Genomic DNA, 16,583 nt, shown 5'->3' with positions numbered 1-16,583 from the left:
AGACACCTCACTCGAACCGATCGAAAGGGAAGCCAGGCGGACACGGTACCTTGTTGTGGAGAGACAGCTCCGGCGGGGGCAGTTGTTCCTGGTGGTGGATGCACGTCGGGTCTTTGCCAAGAGTAGAGATGATCTCGTCGTCGAAGAAAAGTGAAGTCAGGTGCACCACTAGGGAAGAGACCAGCCGCGGAGTGCTCCGTCACAAGGCACCACCTTTTGGTCGTGGTACAGGGGTAGTGGCTATCCGGTTGCCGGGGTGCTCTGCACGGGCAATTCGACCACCGCGTCCTGAGGCGTAGAAAAAGCAAAGGGGACAGGTTGTTCCCACCAGTCAGCGGAAGAGACTCTCCGGCAGGGAGATCTCCTCTGTCGTCGGGAAGTGGTGAGTCGGTTCTGCAGGGCTCCACCGGAGGTGTCGTCGTTGCAGGTCGGCTCAGCGTTACCCTCGTCGGATTCTTAGGTCCTGTGGCGACTTCTGAAGATCCAGTCCCAAAAGCCCTGCTTTTATGCAGAAAACCCCCATTCATTCAGCCTAGCTGTCAATCAACACATGCTAAGTGGTGAGCGGGGAGGCTCACCACTTGGGCCAATCACACCACAGTGCGACCGGAGTTGGCAAGGCAACTCGGTGCAGGGTGCCTAAACCCCCTCCCACACCCGTGTGGTAACCTAGACAGAATGGCACCACTTTGGAGGGTCTCTGTACAGAGGCCCGCCAAAAGTGGAACAAAGGGCTCAACCTTTGGTTTAGGAGTCACAGAGACGAACACAGACGCCATTTTAAAAACCGAGTTCTGGCAGAAAATACCATCCGATAAACTTATTTAAGATAGGTAGACCGGTGGTACGTTAGAGATTAACGAGAAAAAGTATCAATCTCTAACAATGGGACGAATCCCATAGGGTTATGTTCGGGGTCTAACATAACAAGTAGTTTCCACTGCCACCAGCCAAAACTCGACGAGGGGGGACGGGACAGTGCCCCCTCGAGTAACAGACCTAGGAGTAATCGAATTACCCCTACTAGTACGTCCAAAATAAGATGGTTTGTACTAGTTCTGTTAGTAAATTTAGGTCTAGTAAAGCCAATGGTGACTTTACATACCCGGGGAGACAGTTGTCAGCCCCCGGGTATGGAGTCTATGGTGGAGGTCCGCTAGGACGCCCCAGTGTTACGGCACGTAGGGTGCGGTGTAACACACATAGAAAAACATATGAGACCCTATGGACTAAAAGACCCCATAGCCCATCGAACACATTGACATTTCAAAGGAATTACGCACCTACATGTCCAAGAGTGGGAGAAAAGAGTCTCACTCTTGGCAGGATGGAAAAAAACAAACTCCAGAAATCCAGCAAAGCTGCTGGGGGACTCACTAGGTTAGGAAATTCAGCCTAAACAGAGAATTCTCCCTAACACGGCTCCACAATGAGCCCAGGTGATACTTGGGCAGGAAGACGGCACGGTGGACGACTGGTGCATAGGGGGTTCAGTAGAGGAGGGGGTCGCAACACCCTCCAGCACACGAGGAACCCAGTGCAGACGACCTGTCCTAGTATGTCAACGCACCCAAACAGGTATTCGAAATGACGTGCATTATCCTGATGAGAACCCTGCACATCATCCCGAATACCACGTGCATGCAATGCCAACCCAGCTTGGACAGGCTCAACCCGGTCAAGGATTACCACGTCTGCAGAGAGAGGAAGGCCAGTTGTTCTTCACGCATCCCCTCCCTGAAAACAGGTCTGGACGAAGGCATCCCTGCTGGTACCAGATAATGCAGTCAGAGGATCGGAGACAGGATTACACACAGGCACCTCTGAGGCGGCCTATGCTGCCTCCTGTCCCTGCCCCTGGACTGCACCACTAGCACCAGTGGAATCCCTCCTTCCAGACCCTGTGCGTGGGGCTGTCACGGCCTCCTCCTCAACCAAACCCCCACCAACCTGGATGACCCTGTGCCGTCTTTCTCCATAGGCCATTGCAGGGGCTTAGCTCCCCCTTCTGCTGCTGAGGAGTCCACCTCCAACCTCCGTCTCTTAGACCTTCCCTCGGCATCAGGGCACTGTACAATGGTCTGATACACACATGACAGTCGAACATGAGTGGCAGTGTCAGACATCACAGATGGCATCAGACTCCCCAACACTCATATCATTTCAACCCACACACATACAAAAATAAACTGGTTTTGTGCAACAGGCATCAGCATCCATACACACGTAACTGCATGAACAACCAAAGGTTGGCATGCCGTCACAAGCAACATGGGGAGTGCCGATCACATGCACCCACGCCACCAGACAGACATGCATCTGTACATCTCCACCTCCTGTCACAGTGCAATCATCGGCAACTAAGTCACATCTGCCAATCAGGTACCCACATGTCCGGGTCACATGCATCCATGGCGTCTCACAGTCAGACACATGCCAAACACACACACACGCACATGTACACTGTGCACACACATGAAGGTGGGACCAGCATCCATGTGTCACACCCCAACCATAGCACACTACATACACAGAAATGCAAACATGTGTGCATCTCCACATGCAGTTGGACATCATGCATTTTAACACATACACCATTGATATGCATCACAAAAGACTGGACTCACATGCAGCACGGGCATGTCCCTGCACACACACATCCAAACATGGGCCATGTCAGACATATGTCCAAGCTGCACACTCCTGCCACACCTCAACATGCACTGTGGGAAGGCAGTTGCCACTCCGGCTCTTTGAGCTTTAATTTACCCTGTTGTTTTTTCCTGGCATGGGATAGCCCAGACACTCACTGCTCGACTCCAGGCGGGTCTGCCTCTCTAGGACCGGGTGGTGAAGCACTGGGTTGATGCGTTCCAGGACCCTCATCTGGTCGATGGTAAGTTGGACCTGGCGCCCCCTGCATCCGCTGCACGCAAGAGGAGCCGGGTCTTCATGAGGGTCCTGGACCTGAAGTCCTCCCAATGCTTCTGGATGTGTTACAAGTCGTGGGTTACCACTCCCTCCATGTTGATGGCAACCACGATGTCTGACCAGGTCCTCTTCCGCCTATCCTTGTCGGCGCGCATGGTCATCTGAACAGGGCATCATAATGCCCCAGGACTTGCTCCACCCGGATGCCAACTTCTGTGGTTGAGAAGCCTCTGCCTCTCTGGCTGGGGGCTGCCAGTGGTCTCAGATCGTGTTTGCCCCAACATGGCAACCCCCAAGGCAAGTGTGGGTGGGCAACTGGGTCCTGGGGCTTTTCTGTGGAGCGATGGAACAGCAGTCGGGAGTCTTCTGTTTCAGCAGGAGTGGTCGCAGCAACTGGACCCCTGCAGATGGCTGATGTGCAGGCACCAAATAGCAGGGCACGTGGGCAGCAGGCAGGCAGGCAGCAGCAGATGGCTCGTGGGAGGCTGCTTGGGGTTCTGCGGGGCAGGAAAATGGCTTCTGGGCAGGAGTGTGGTCTTCCGTGTGTTGTCGCATGGCCAGCTTGATGCAGAGTGAATCCACACACGAAAATCGAGGAAAGGCCCTCAGCGTGCAAGTGCGTAAGTAATGTAACGCGTGCAGGCGTTTCCCTCTGCACATGTTAATGGTCCACGCGGGTCTGTAGCTCACTGTACGTGTTTTCCGTGGAGACCGATGTGTGTATTTTTCCTACTTTGGGGTTCACATGCGATTACTTCGCAGCGGTTACAGTGCCTATGCGTATTTCCTTTCCACGCAAGGCAGACGGTGCATCGCACATGCTATTGCATGCTATTTTTCCCACTGCGGGTGCCCTTGTTTGTCACGTACCCCATTTATTGAGGTCATAGTAGCCCACATGTTAATCTCGTATGCTTTTTTGTGTTCCTGGGTGCCAGAGCGTACTGTGTGAGGTTTTTTTTACACACACGTGAACTACAGGGGTTGCTTATATGTTTTTCTTGTATTTTTGGGGTGCCTGAGCATTGCGTGACCCATCATTCATCCCCATAGTCCACAGGCAGCCTTGCAGGAACAAAGGGGTGCGTCTACCATCATGTACCCTACCCCCTTCACCCGAATTGCCCAGGACAATTGTTCAGTGCACCTCCCATTGTCATTAGTACATCCGTGCCATGGTTGGGAGGCCACCAAAGGTTAAGGGGGGCTCAGCTGGGCATCCTGCCAGTGTTGGCAGTGGTCAGGCATGTGGCCGGGGTGACCAGGGAGTACATGGAGGCCAGGGTGGCTGCAGAGCGGGAAGAGGCAGGGCTGCACCACAAGGGCAGTATGTCCAGCCACGTGCTGGTGCAGCCATGCCACCATCCCCTGCGGCTCCAGGTGATGCTGCTGTTGCATCCGACCCTGGCACCCTTGCGACCTGACAGTCAGTAACATGTGCTGACACAGGCCCACCGGTAGTGGTAGCTGCAGCTCTGGTGACCACCACATAGCCTGCCACCCGTCACGGTTACTCGTAATATGGCGGTACAGTATGGACAGTGCCAGTGATGTACCGGCACCGTCTATGGCGTACCGCCTTACTCATGATGACCCCCTTTGTATGTGTGGTAGATTTTTGCCAAGTGAGTTTATCAGGTTCCATGTCAGGTGTAAATGTCTCGTGCCTGTTTACATTTCTCATGTTGCACTTAATGATGATAGTGTCATGTTTTTTGCATTTGGTTGGCTGTTTAGCTGTTGCATGCCATGGCATGGCATGGCATGGAGGACAGGGGTCATGGGGGTTGTGAGGGTTTGGGTGACATACCAGTGATTTTCATGGCCTGTTTTGCAGGGGGGGGTTGTTTGATATGCACTTTGCTTGTGTTCCTTTTGGTCACACCAGTTTGGTTATGTTTAAGTAGCTATGGATGCACACAATGTTGCACTTCTGTGGAAACATTCTCAGGGTAGTAAGGTTGTGACAGTTGACTGTCTCTTTGTCATCATCTATTGTCACCTGGTATGTGCCAGTACTGTGTGCACTACGCAGGGGTGGGAGTTTAGGTGAAAAATGGGGCCACAAGCTGGGTCCGGGCTGCCTCGCCATGTGCCCTTTCCCCTCCCATGAGCATCACCTGTGCGTGTGGTTGGGGATGTGGGGTCACCACCATGTCCACCGGTAAGCCCAGCCGTGTTGCACCATTGTGCGGGACACATGCTGCCACAATGATCCTGCACACTACTGGGGGTGCATATAGTAGCTGCCCGCAAGAGCGGTCAAGGGAGCGGGCGCGTGACTTGAGCACTCCGAATGTGCGCTCCACTATGGCCCTGGTTGCAATATGGGCTGCCTTGTATCTTACCTGTGGTGGTGTGATGGGGTTCCGTATTGGCGTCATCATGTGGGTGCTCAGAGGGTAGGCACCGTCCCCTAGGGAGGTGATGATGGTTGTCATTAGTTGGGTTTGTGTATTCGTCTGTGTGTGACATGCATGCATGTGAACAGACATTTCTACTCACCAATGAGCCATGTATTGCCATGCTTCCCAGCTTCCAGGTCCCATCTCAGGGCGGACATTCTGCATATGAAACTGTCATGGGTAGACCCAGGATAGTTTGCATAGACAGAGGTGATGATTCCATGGGCATCGCATGCAACCTGTACGTTGATGGAATGCCAGTGCTTGCGGTTGCGGTAGATGTTCTCAGTGGCCCTAGGTGGACGTAGGGCCACCTGGGTGCAATCTATGGCACCAAGCACTTTGGGGAAGTGTGCCACCCTGCAAAAGTCCTGGACCACTGCCTGTCTTTCTGCAGGTTTTCTAGGCATGTATATGTGCCTGCGGACTGAGGGGCGCACAGTCATGATTGCCAACACCTGGTGTAGGCAGCGTGACTGCGTGGGCTGTGAGACACCCCCAACTATGGCAGTTGTCTGCTGAAAAGACCCAGTGGCCAAAAATTGCAGGACATTGAGCAGCCTTTCCAAGGTGCTTAGTGCTTGGGAGCACGAGGTGTGTGATGTGAGGTCATCTTTCCACTCATTGACCAGGTCTAGGATGATATGAGGTGGAAACCTATACATGCCAGAGACCTCGTCATCAGGCATCCCAAAAAGGCTGGTCCTGGGCAAAAAAAATGCAGGGCCTGGCTATTCTCCTCCTCATGCGGTGCCCACGATCACTGCTGCGAGAAATGGGACATTCATCGTAGCTGTATATGCGTGTTTGATGTTTGTGCGCACTTTTATACTGCTCTGTGCCACTTCTGCCTGCCTTCATGTGGGGGACGCGTTTACGCCTGTGCGTGTCTTTTGGTGTGCGCGGGTTTCCCCTCTTTGATTCCAGGAATACGTGTTGTTCGTGTGCGTGTTCCATTTATTTCCCAGCAGTTACTTCCCAAGTTACGCCCTCATTTTCACACGTTGTTCCCCATTCCGTGTGTTCCGCCCCCTTTTTAGTGCGTGCGCTAAACATTGTGAGATTTAAATGTGCATGTCCCGCATAACGTTCGGGATGTTGAAGTGACGTGTGCGCCACACACGGTTTCGGCGCAGCTCTTAGGAAAAACATGCACACAGACTTCCATGAATCGCTTGCATGCGATTTGCACACTTGCGCTGGATTTTCCTTGCTTGCGCCACCGATTTCAGCGCACAATTATTCCATGAATCGGCCCCATGGCCTTTTCAATTTTTGCAAGGACAACATTTCTGATATATTAATGAGCTTTTTGCACAAAACAGAAACAGATGCAGTGTGCATATAGCATTCCGGAAGTGCATGCTTTCACATTGTAGTTTATTTCAATTTATTTTGTTAAACCTTGTGACTAAATTAGTGGTCCAAATTAATCTATTTCTTCCCCCAGAGACCAAAATAGAAGGAACCACTCCACCTTGCATCTGAATACTAATCCCATTAAAATCTGTCGACAAAATCTGATGGTCACTAGGAGTCCTATCACAAACACAAAAACAGCAGACTTTAAACAATTTTTCAGATACATATATATATATGTATATGTTGTCGATTCTCGACTGGAGGCGCCCAAGATGACAAGTATGGCAACCATTTAGATCCCCTTCAATATTTCAGTGCAACATTTTTAAATTCAAATGTTTTAAAACTGATCCAAGCCTTATCCTATATACACTTGTGTATAGGAACGTTATCAATGCCATATCATATCATATCATTCTCTTGTGCTGATCGTGACTCCTTTGTTAAGGAGCCTTTCTAGACTTACCAACTCCCACTTTTTGTAAGCACTCTGCATGAATATCAACTGCAACAATAGTAAACTCTGCTTTACCTTTTGTGAGGAGTCGGGAATGATAAGCGGATACAGTGAGCTAATGGATTTGGCTATACACATATATCCAAAGCAAAAGGCAGTTGGAAAAGGCCTCACTATCCCTACTCAAGAAGGTATTTGCCTACCTTAAGCAAAACTAAACAGTGTCAAGATGTCCAAAGCAAAATCTCCTGTATCCAAAATCCTGTCATTACCCTCAAATTCTACAAAACAGCTGAAATATGTGATGGGTAATGTATGTGGTCGTGTAAGTGCCCAAATGTTCGAGTTCAAAAGAAATGTATACCTCCAACACAAATGTTCCCAAATGGATAAAGGGCAAAACACCTTTTCGTGAGGTTTCTATTCAAGACACAATAAACTCATAGGGGCATGCATCTTCCTTAGGGCTCTGTGTTCAACTAAGTATAAAGACCAACTTGGATGTAAGTCCCATCCTTGTTGGATGCCTGGTGTACTCCCCTGCCAGGTTTTTTTCCACTTTGTTCAACTTTACTCTCAGAATTGGCTTTGCCTGTTTTATTCCCCTGCCAGACCGTCTTTATATGATTCGGTTTGCACACTTGCAAAACCTAACGTTGGCCTGGTCTACGTTCCTGCCAGGACTTGTTATAGGATTTACTTTGTAGGCTTGAGAGTTTGAATTTGCCTGGTATATTTTCTTGCAAGGGCTTTTCATGTGATTTACTCCACGCACCTGCAGATTTACTTTTGCCTGGTTTATTCTCCTGTTAGGGGTCTTCATCTAATTTACTTTATACAATTGCAAACTTGCTTCTGCCTGGTTTACTCTCCTGCCAGGACTTTTAATCTGATTTAATTAATATAATTGCAAACTTGAATTTATACAATTGAAAACGTGCTTTCACCTGGCAAAACAGAGGGGGGTCTGGGAAACTCTCTACCAGCACGAACACAGCCCATTGACTTGTTCTTGGGTGGATGGCCCCTGGGAGAGTCTCAACCAAGTCTTTAGCTCACTGTTCTTTTCACAGAAAAGAAATTTCCCCACATATCAGTCTTTGTCCTGCCCAGGGGCAGTCCAGCACCGAAATGCTAGGCAATTCTCCTCTGAACAAGAGTACCACAGCAACCCCATACACATGGATTACTCTCCTGCCAGGGCTATCATCTTATGTACTTAATTAAATTGCAAACTTGACTTTATACAATTGAAAACTTGCTTCTGCCTGGTTTACTCTCCTGCCAGGACTTTTAATCTGATTTAATTAATATAATTGCAAACTTGAATTTATACAATTGAAAACGTGCTTTCACCTGGATTACTCTCCTGCCAGGGCTATCATCTTATGTACTTAATTAAATTGCAAACTTGACTTTATACAATTCAAAACTAGCTTAGGCCTAGGTTACTCTCCTGCCAGGGCTTTTCATCTGATTTACTTCATAAAAATGCAACCGCAACTTTATACAATTGAAAACTTGCTTTTGCCTGGCTTACTCTCTTGCCAGGGCTTTTCATCTGATTTACTTTATACAATTGCAAACTTGCTTTCGCCTGGTTTACTCTCCTGCCAAAGCTTTTCATCTGGTTCACTTATACAGTTTCAAACTTGCTTTTCTCTCACATTCTTCTGATTTACTTTGTACTCTCACTCACATTTGTTCTGTAAACCCTTTTCAGTTAAGATTGGATTTCATATTCCTTCTCATTTACTTAATAAACGTTTGTCTTTCTTTGACAGCATTGCCGAAGCACCCCAGTGTCCCATTCTCTCTCTCTCCACCCCGTGGCCTCCCCAGCTTAACCAAACAGCTTCTACGACATTTGCAGCTCACGCTTTCCCCTGGGATCTCGCACTGGGTTCGGATGGGAGTGAGGCTGCTTCCATGTTCCTGTGGCTACTAGTACATTTCTTCTTCCTTCGCTCTCGCGTTCTCCGGAGAGTGAACTGGTTTGTGTAGTCCTCTGTCTCCTGCCTTTCCACTGGGCCTGCTGGCTCCACGGTCATCTTAATGTTCTCACTGTTTCTCGATCAAAACGGAGAGAGCTCAGCTTTCCCAGGTAGGGTTCTCCCACTCCATGCTGGGTAGAGCTTTTAAATGTCCTGGCACATATCATATGCTCACAACTACTAGAGCGTATCTGCTGCTTATTGTCTCTGGTGATCGGCAGTACACCATTTAGCCTCCTTATCCCAGTATTTCTAGATGTATGGGAATTGTAGGAAGTTTTTGTTTTTTTGTTTAGAGTATTGGAAGGTGTTACCAATAGATCTTGTGGATGGTTGAAGGGAAATAGCACAATATGCCATCAAGGCATGCAGAATGGAGGGGTCCCTAAAAGGAAAATGGGGATGCCATGCCTCATCCGATGATGCATCACTCTTCCGAGGGTCACCTACCCCTATGTGGTCCTCCCTAATGTAACCGTCACCAGGGCCAGGATCTAGTAATGGTTGCCATCCCTTGGCCACAGGGAGAGAGGTTCCCCCTGGGGAAGGAGTGATGACATCATCAAATATAATCCAACTTCGCAATGCCAGTCCAATAAAACTTTATCAATATTATCCAGATATATTTTTCTTTTGGAAAATCTGCATAGTTACAATATACATTAATTATCATAAAATCAATGTTTTCAACTTTATTGAATTTCAACATGAATTGCTAACCCACCTCGCATTGAATCATCCACCACCCTCATATTCAGTGCCCAGGTAATTTTAGCTGCTAGCAGCAATCCGGTAGCGATCTATGGAAACAAAATCTGTAAAAAAAGGTTTCCTGAAGCAGAATAATCTCCCCCTTAGTGAAGGTGGCACATAAAAAAACATTCTGTAATAGGTGTTTACCATCTCTGGAGTTCCACGAAAATATGCTAAAAGCCTTGGTGCTTCCCTGCTACCTGTGAAACGCTGACCTATTCGAAGTTTAAATAGTCCAACGTGGTCATGGTGACTGATCTAGACTGAGTCTGAACGAAACAACATGCAACTATAAGTTTACCCTGTTCTATATCCTGCACCATCCCATCATCCCATATAATGACAGTCATTTGCCTATATTTATCCAATACATGTATGTCAAAGCCTCTGAGTCTAAACCCATCCACCAAAGAAAGAATATCATTTTGAACCTGTTTGGATGGAATGTCAAAAGCCACATCAGTCCTGGGATCTTCCAAAAAATCCACTGATTCAATATCGCTCATGGTAATTAATCGCAGTGAGGGGATGTCGTCAAGCATTACAGCAAGAATTGTGCTATGGTTCAGGGTGATGTCGTCCTCTTGTGGAAACATTGATTTCAAAATTAGCCTGGAATTATTCAATCCTTTGTCCGCCGGAAAAATATTCAGAGTGAGGACTGGCGGGTTATATATACCGCTCATGCGAGGAAATTCATTTCTCATGGCAGGTAGATCCTGGTATATTTGAAGAGTAACACATTACAGGGCCTTTGGCTCAGAAGAGAAAAGTGACCCTGAGACAGACCGCTGCCCAGTCTTCACAAGGCATCCTACATACTCGCCTTCCTTTCCCCAAACCATCACTGTGGATGAGGCATCTAATTTGTCATTTATTTGAGCTCCTCATAGAGGTAATGTTTGAACTGATACGCTATTACAAACTGGCCTGCAAACGAGCAGAGACCTCATTGGCGAGTCTGGGATTTGCTCCTTTGCAGCAATGTTAGTTCCAATCTCTATTACTTTCTTTACATTAGTGCGTTTCTTCACGCAAATTTAGCAAAAACTGGAGCAAGATGTTTCCCTGCCGGGTTTACCACTGGGGGCAGGATGGTGCTAGGGTCTGATCCATAGAAATGTCTGGCTCTTGGATATTTAGAGATCTAATACATTTTCATAAAAATCTCTTGTTAATTTGCATGCACTGTTTCTTTTTCATGATTTCTTTTTAGCTTTCAGGCCTTCTTCCTAGTTGTACCATCATTCACATTTTTGTTGGTAGTAACCTCTGATAGAACTATGACGGAAACTTGTTCCTCGTCGTTGGCACAAGGAAGGGCTGCTAAACTCTGAAACTCTTCCAAGACTACCATTGAAGGTGGGGCATCAGGGGTTTCATAGAGTTCAATCAGGCGCACTGGTAATCTTTCCTAAGTGCAGATCTGATTCATAACTCTCCACTTAGTTTGTTCCACAACATTATCAAGTTTGCTTTGAACTTCATTTAATTGCTTTGCATTCATTTTAACTTCTTCTTTTATTTTATCAAACACCTTAACTAGAGAATGATGACCAAAGTTTAAAGCAGACAAAGTAGGAGAATGATGTTCCTGAGTCACCATAGGCTGCTGGGAATACCCTGTAGATCCAGAAGAGGAGGAATCCAATAAAGCACATGAGTGTCTTGGGGTTGGGATTCAAAGATTGCTGGTTTATTAGAAAGCGAGTCAAAGGAGCCCAGACTTGATTTATTACCAGCGCTTTCTCATTTCCAAAGCCTGCATTCAGCCTAATTTCCCCCCAAAATCTGGTCTCACCTGAGTCCGTGCAACTTTTCCCTTGCTGCTGCCCCCTTGGTACATCAACACAAAGTTCATTTGGCAGATCACCCAAAATGGGGCAGCATAAAATATACATCTACACAGGTCCTGAGTTAGCCCGTGACTGCCCTTCCGTTATCAGAGGTGTTTTGCTGTGTTTATTACTCGTCACCACGTTCCCGTGGTGACGTATACATAACATTTCTCTTCTTTCCCTTTAATTGAACAAACACAAATGTACATACAAAGTTTCACTGTACACCCAACAGCTCCTTATTAACCTGCATGGTCACTTACCTTGTCTAGAGGCTCCGTCTCCGTCCTCCGGCAGTACTGGCTGTGGTGCTGGCCCGCTGGATCTGGCGGAGGGATGACTGGATGTGTCTCTTTTTGTTTTTGGGCTGGTCTGTTAGCATCGGCTAGTCTGGGGGTCTGGATCGAAAACCTGCGGGGCTGCCTGCTCCCGGTTTGTACTCAAGGTCAAATTCCTACTGTTGCAGTTGAAGTAAATATTTTCCAAATAATGCTGGTGGGTGTGGTGCTGAGTCTGTAAAGATAGGGATTAGTCGTTTGTGGTCCATAACAGTTTTGAATTTCCACCCATTCAGGTATAGATGGGGATTAGTCGTTTGTGGTCCATAACAGTTTTGAATTTCCACCCATTCAGGTATAGATGAAAATGTATGAACCCCCACAGGATGGTGATGGCTTCTTTTTTGATTTGTGAGTACCATTGTTCTCTGGGGGTGAGGGCTCTGGATGTGTATGACACTGGTCGCATGTCTCCCATTTGGTGTTTTGAACCAGCACTGCCCCCAAGCCCACATGGCTTTGGTCCATGTACAGTTTTGTGTGCAAGTGGGTGTCATAGTAGGTCATTTTTGTACTGGCTGATAGTGAGTTTTTAATGCTGTTGAATGCTTCTTGACAAGCCTTGTCCCACTCCCAATGTGTGCCTCAATTGGTTAGGTCCCACAGTGGCTGTGAAATTGTGGCCAGGTTGTTGATAACCTTCAAACATAATTAGGACTGGGTTTTTTTGGAACAGAGGACAAGACCATGCCCCTCACACACACTTGGAATTTACACATTGGTCCTGTCACCTCTCTTTAGTTCCCCTTTCCGATGAGAAATTTCTCACACTACCACCATGAGGATATGCAACATCACATCAGACAACATAGTACAGAATTGTACCCATCAGTTTCGAAAAACGATATATATATATATATATTTTGTTTAATTTTGTTGTATCAAATTTCATCCTGTTCTTAAAATTCACATAACCTGAAATAGGTTTACAATCTTTTTATAAAAGTTAAAACACAAAATCAATCAAAGCAAAGAACAGTACAAAACGACAAAGAAAGAGAAAAATATTTTTTTAGGAAAAAAGTGGGCACAATTAAACCTCCAACTTGAATTCCAGCTCTAACTTAAATACAAATTTCCAAAAAATCATTATTGCAAAAACCATAGAAAAAGACAATGCACATTGGCATGACAACACATTAAAACACCACTATCCAAATCAGAAAAAAAGCAACTTCCATTACTAGCAGAGCTATACAGAAGTAATATTCAGCAGTCTAGTACTTAATCCTTTTTTTAATTAATAGGATTACTTAGTATATTTAGATGACTATAAGCTTTAAATGCTCTGTTATTCACGTGCCAACAATCACACAGTATCCTTATCTCAACATGTTTCATTCCCGAAACCTCTAGATCTTGTAAAGGGAAATTCTTCAGGGGATTGCTTCAAAACGCAAATGGTGTATCATTAGCACAACTTGTTTAGTGTAAATTCTCTAAAAACATTTTTGTAGGACCGAAGTTGCAGACCTCAAAAAAGCTTGGACTGAGTACTAAACCTTGTCTGTGTTAGAATCTAGATAAAACCTACTGAAGATCAAATACACTAGGTCCCCTTGTTTTTAAAAATGTCAGTTGCACTATATACTTCTAAAACAGTGGATTGCACAAGAACTACTAATTAAGCCCGACAATCGGGCTTACATTTTCTTCTCCCACCGGTTTACTGGTGTTACACCATCGAGTGCTTAACTTTAGTACGACTCGCATTAATTCATGTGCTTTCATACATTTACCAAACTCTTACCATTAACGTGCACTGTTGTTGTTCATTGTGGACTTGCCATGGAATTGCCTTGCTACCAGTCTTGCTGTGCACGCACAAAGGAATTCGGCTTCTGTTTTATTCTGCTGCAATGTCGCACTTGTTGGACTTCTAAGGCAGCTGTTTAAAAAGAACAGGGGACATGGATCTAAACCGTCTTTTTTTTTTTTTTTTTTTAAATGAAGAGAGACATTTCATGTAAACTCTCTGGGTCGCTTTAACAAATAGGTGTTTTTAAGTATGTACATTATGATTGATGGATACTCTGCACAGTAAACCACTTCAGGAGCTAACACCTATACAATCGTGCATTGCAGCCAAAGTGGCTCTAAACACGTACGGGTGCGAAGTGAGCCTACTTTCCATTATTACAGCAACTAAGAAAGCTCTGTATCTTTACACTGCAGTCATTTTCAAAGGCCTCTAGATTTTATGCATTCGGGCGTATCTGCCATGCAATTCCTTACCTCTTTAAAAAAGAAGGCGGTCTACATGAGCTACTGGCTTTCTCTATATCTGCTGTACTCGCGGTCAGGTCCGCTGTGGTGCTTTCCTATGAGAAGACGCATTGGGATCTACACTAGAAACCGGAAGTGAAACTCTGTGACCTGTCAACTCTGTGAACGGCTAGAATGTGCTTCATGGTTCGTGTTGCGCACCTAAAGTGCCTCCATTACATAAAACAGAGAAATCCTTACCGTGTAGTGCAACTGCCACACACGAAATTATAATATGTTTAACACTGCATTATCCAGTTGATGTGTCCACAGTAAGTTGTTGTTTGTATGCCTGAATTTTATATCATTGTTCCGTTGGAGCCAAATTAATAAGCTTTTTCGCTGTGTCATTTGCCACCCTGTACCCAATTCGGAGGTGGTACATACTGCAGCCCTACTCTCTGCTGCACAGCTACATATTAAGGTACCTAGTTTATCATGGAAATCTTTGAAAAGTGGTGGTGTATTAGGGTAGTACTGTACTGCAAAATTACTAACAAGCAGATCGTGCAGTGTGGCTCTATGTTTGTAATATTTCCCTAGAGAATACACTCACTGGGCTCATGCTGACTTATAAAGATTTCCAATCTATTAATTCATTTAAACTGGTCTCTACCGAGTTACTCAGGTAAATTAGCCTTTGTTCATGATTAAATAATTTCTTCCTATTGACTGATGAATCTTCTGTTGAGTTCAGCTGTGCGAGTACACTCCACGTGAGTGACTCTGGTGTATGGCCCATGGCTAAAAAATGGCCTTCCATTGGAGCTGTTAGATTCTGGTTACGTATACAGCTTTTATACTCAATAATTCTCTGCTTAACTTTTCTTTCTGTCATACCAATATACATTCTTTGGCAAGGGCACCAAATGACAGATTACCATTTTCGAATTGCAGTTTGTAAATTGACGTTGCAGCCACGGTTTCTTCAAGCCCAGATCAACCTCTTTGGTGTGTTTCGTACTCGCACAGCAGCTGCACGTGCCGGATGGTGTATGCCCCATTGGTTTACTCATACCCCAAGATTCTGTGAGTGTCTTTTGAACTTGTTTCAGAGCGATGTCATTCCTGGTCACAAGAGCCTTAATATTAGGGTATCTTTTAAATGCACATAACGGGCGTTTAAGGGGGCATTCACCACTGCTTAGTATGTGCCAATTCCGTTTTATAATGGCATTCACTTTATTAGAAAGGGGGTTGAAGGTACTCACAAAACCTATTTGATCTTCAGTCTTAGGTTTTGTTCTGTACTCTAATAGATCTTCTCTGCCGTTTATCCTTGCGCTTCCAGGCTATCTTTACGATCTTTTTTGGGTTGCCTCTCACTGTTAGTTTGGCACCTAGAACTGCTGCTTCTTGTTCAAACGTGTTGGTATAAACTGTTCCGCTTTAGTCTGAAAAATTGTCCTACATGTAGATTTTCTCTTGTATGTCTCGGATGGCAACGATCAAATTGAAGTAAGGAATTGCGATATGTGGCTGTATGATAAGGTTTCACTTTGAGTGTACTGTCGGTGGTGTCAGCCCAGATAGTTAAATCGAGAAAGTTAATTTCGGTCACACTCGTTGTGGCTGTAAATTGCAGGAATTTGTTCTGTCCATTAAGCCAATTCAAGAAAGTCTCGAATTCTAGAGCACTTCCATCCCAAATTAATAAGATGTTGTCTATGAACCTCCTCCAAATTTATAGATGTGACAAAAATGGATTGGAGAGGTCATAGATAACACTCTTATCAAAATGTTCTACAAATAAATTAGCTGCCGACGGGGCTACCGAGGAACCCATGGCTGTCCCATGGATTTGGTGGAACAGTTGTTTGTTGAAGCTGAAATTATTTTCTTTCAGAGACATGGAAGCGCACCATAAAATAAAACTATTGGGGCATTCACCTGTAGTTCTTTTAGTCAGGAGAACATCTTCTAGCACTACTAAAGTTAGATCCTGCAGAATACATGTGTATAAAGATACAATATGGAGACCGACTAGCATTTGTGTTTTGCCGTCAAATGTATAGTTCTCTATCAGTGTTATGATCTCAGTGGTATCCTGAATGTAAGAGTACATTTCTCGTACAAATGGTTTGAGGTAGGTGTCTGCACATTTTAACAAAGGTTCTAAAAGTGAATCTAAACCGAACACAATAGGGCACCCTGGTGGGTTGGATAATGACTTGTGAATTTTAGGTAAGATGTAGAACTGTGGTATGGTCGGAACTTTTGCAAGTAAATATTAATGTTCT

General features: G+C 45.6%; 1 long non-coding RNA gene across 2 annotated transcripts in view; it reads right to left on the bottom strand.

The window, feature by feature from the left end:
* The window catches only part of LOC138582076 (uncharacterized), a 505,518-nt gene extending 491,093 nt beyond the window's left edge, over positions 1-14,425 (bottom strand). For both annotated transcript variants that reach the window (XR_011304945.1, XR_011304944.1), the window contains exons 1-2: positions 14,314-14,425; positions 13,829-13,966 (exon numbers count right to left, since the gene is read on the bottom strand). This is a non-coding gene — a long non-coding RNA (uncharacterized lncRNA). The remainder of the gene's footprint in view (positions 1-13,828; positions 13,967-14,313) is intronic.
* Between the last annotated feature and the right edge of the window lie 2,158 nt (positions 14,426-16,583).

This window comes from Ambystoma mexicanum, chromosome 1p (assembly GCF_040938575.1).
Source record: "Ambystoma mexicanum isolate Mex_15411 chromosome 1p, UKY_AmexF1_1, whole genome shotgun sequence".
NCBI classification, from domain to species: domain Eukaryota; kingdom Metazoa; phylum Chordata; class Amphibia; order Caudata; family Ambystomatidae; genus Ambystoma; species Ambystoma mexicanum.
This window is presented reverse-complemented; position numbering and strand designations above follow the sequence as displayed.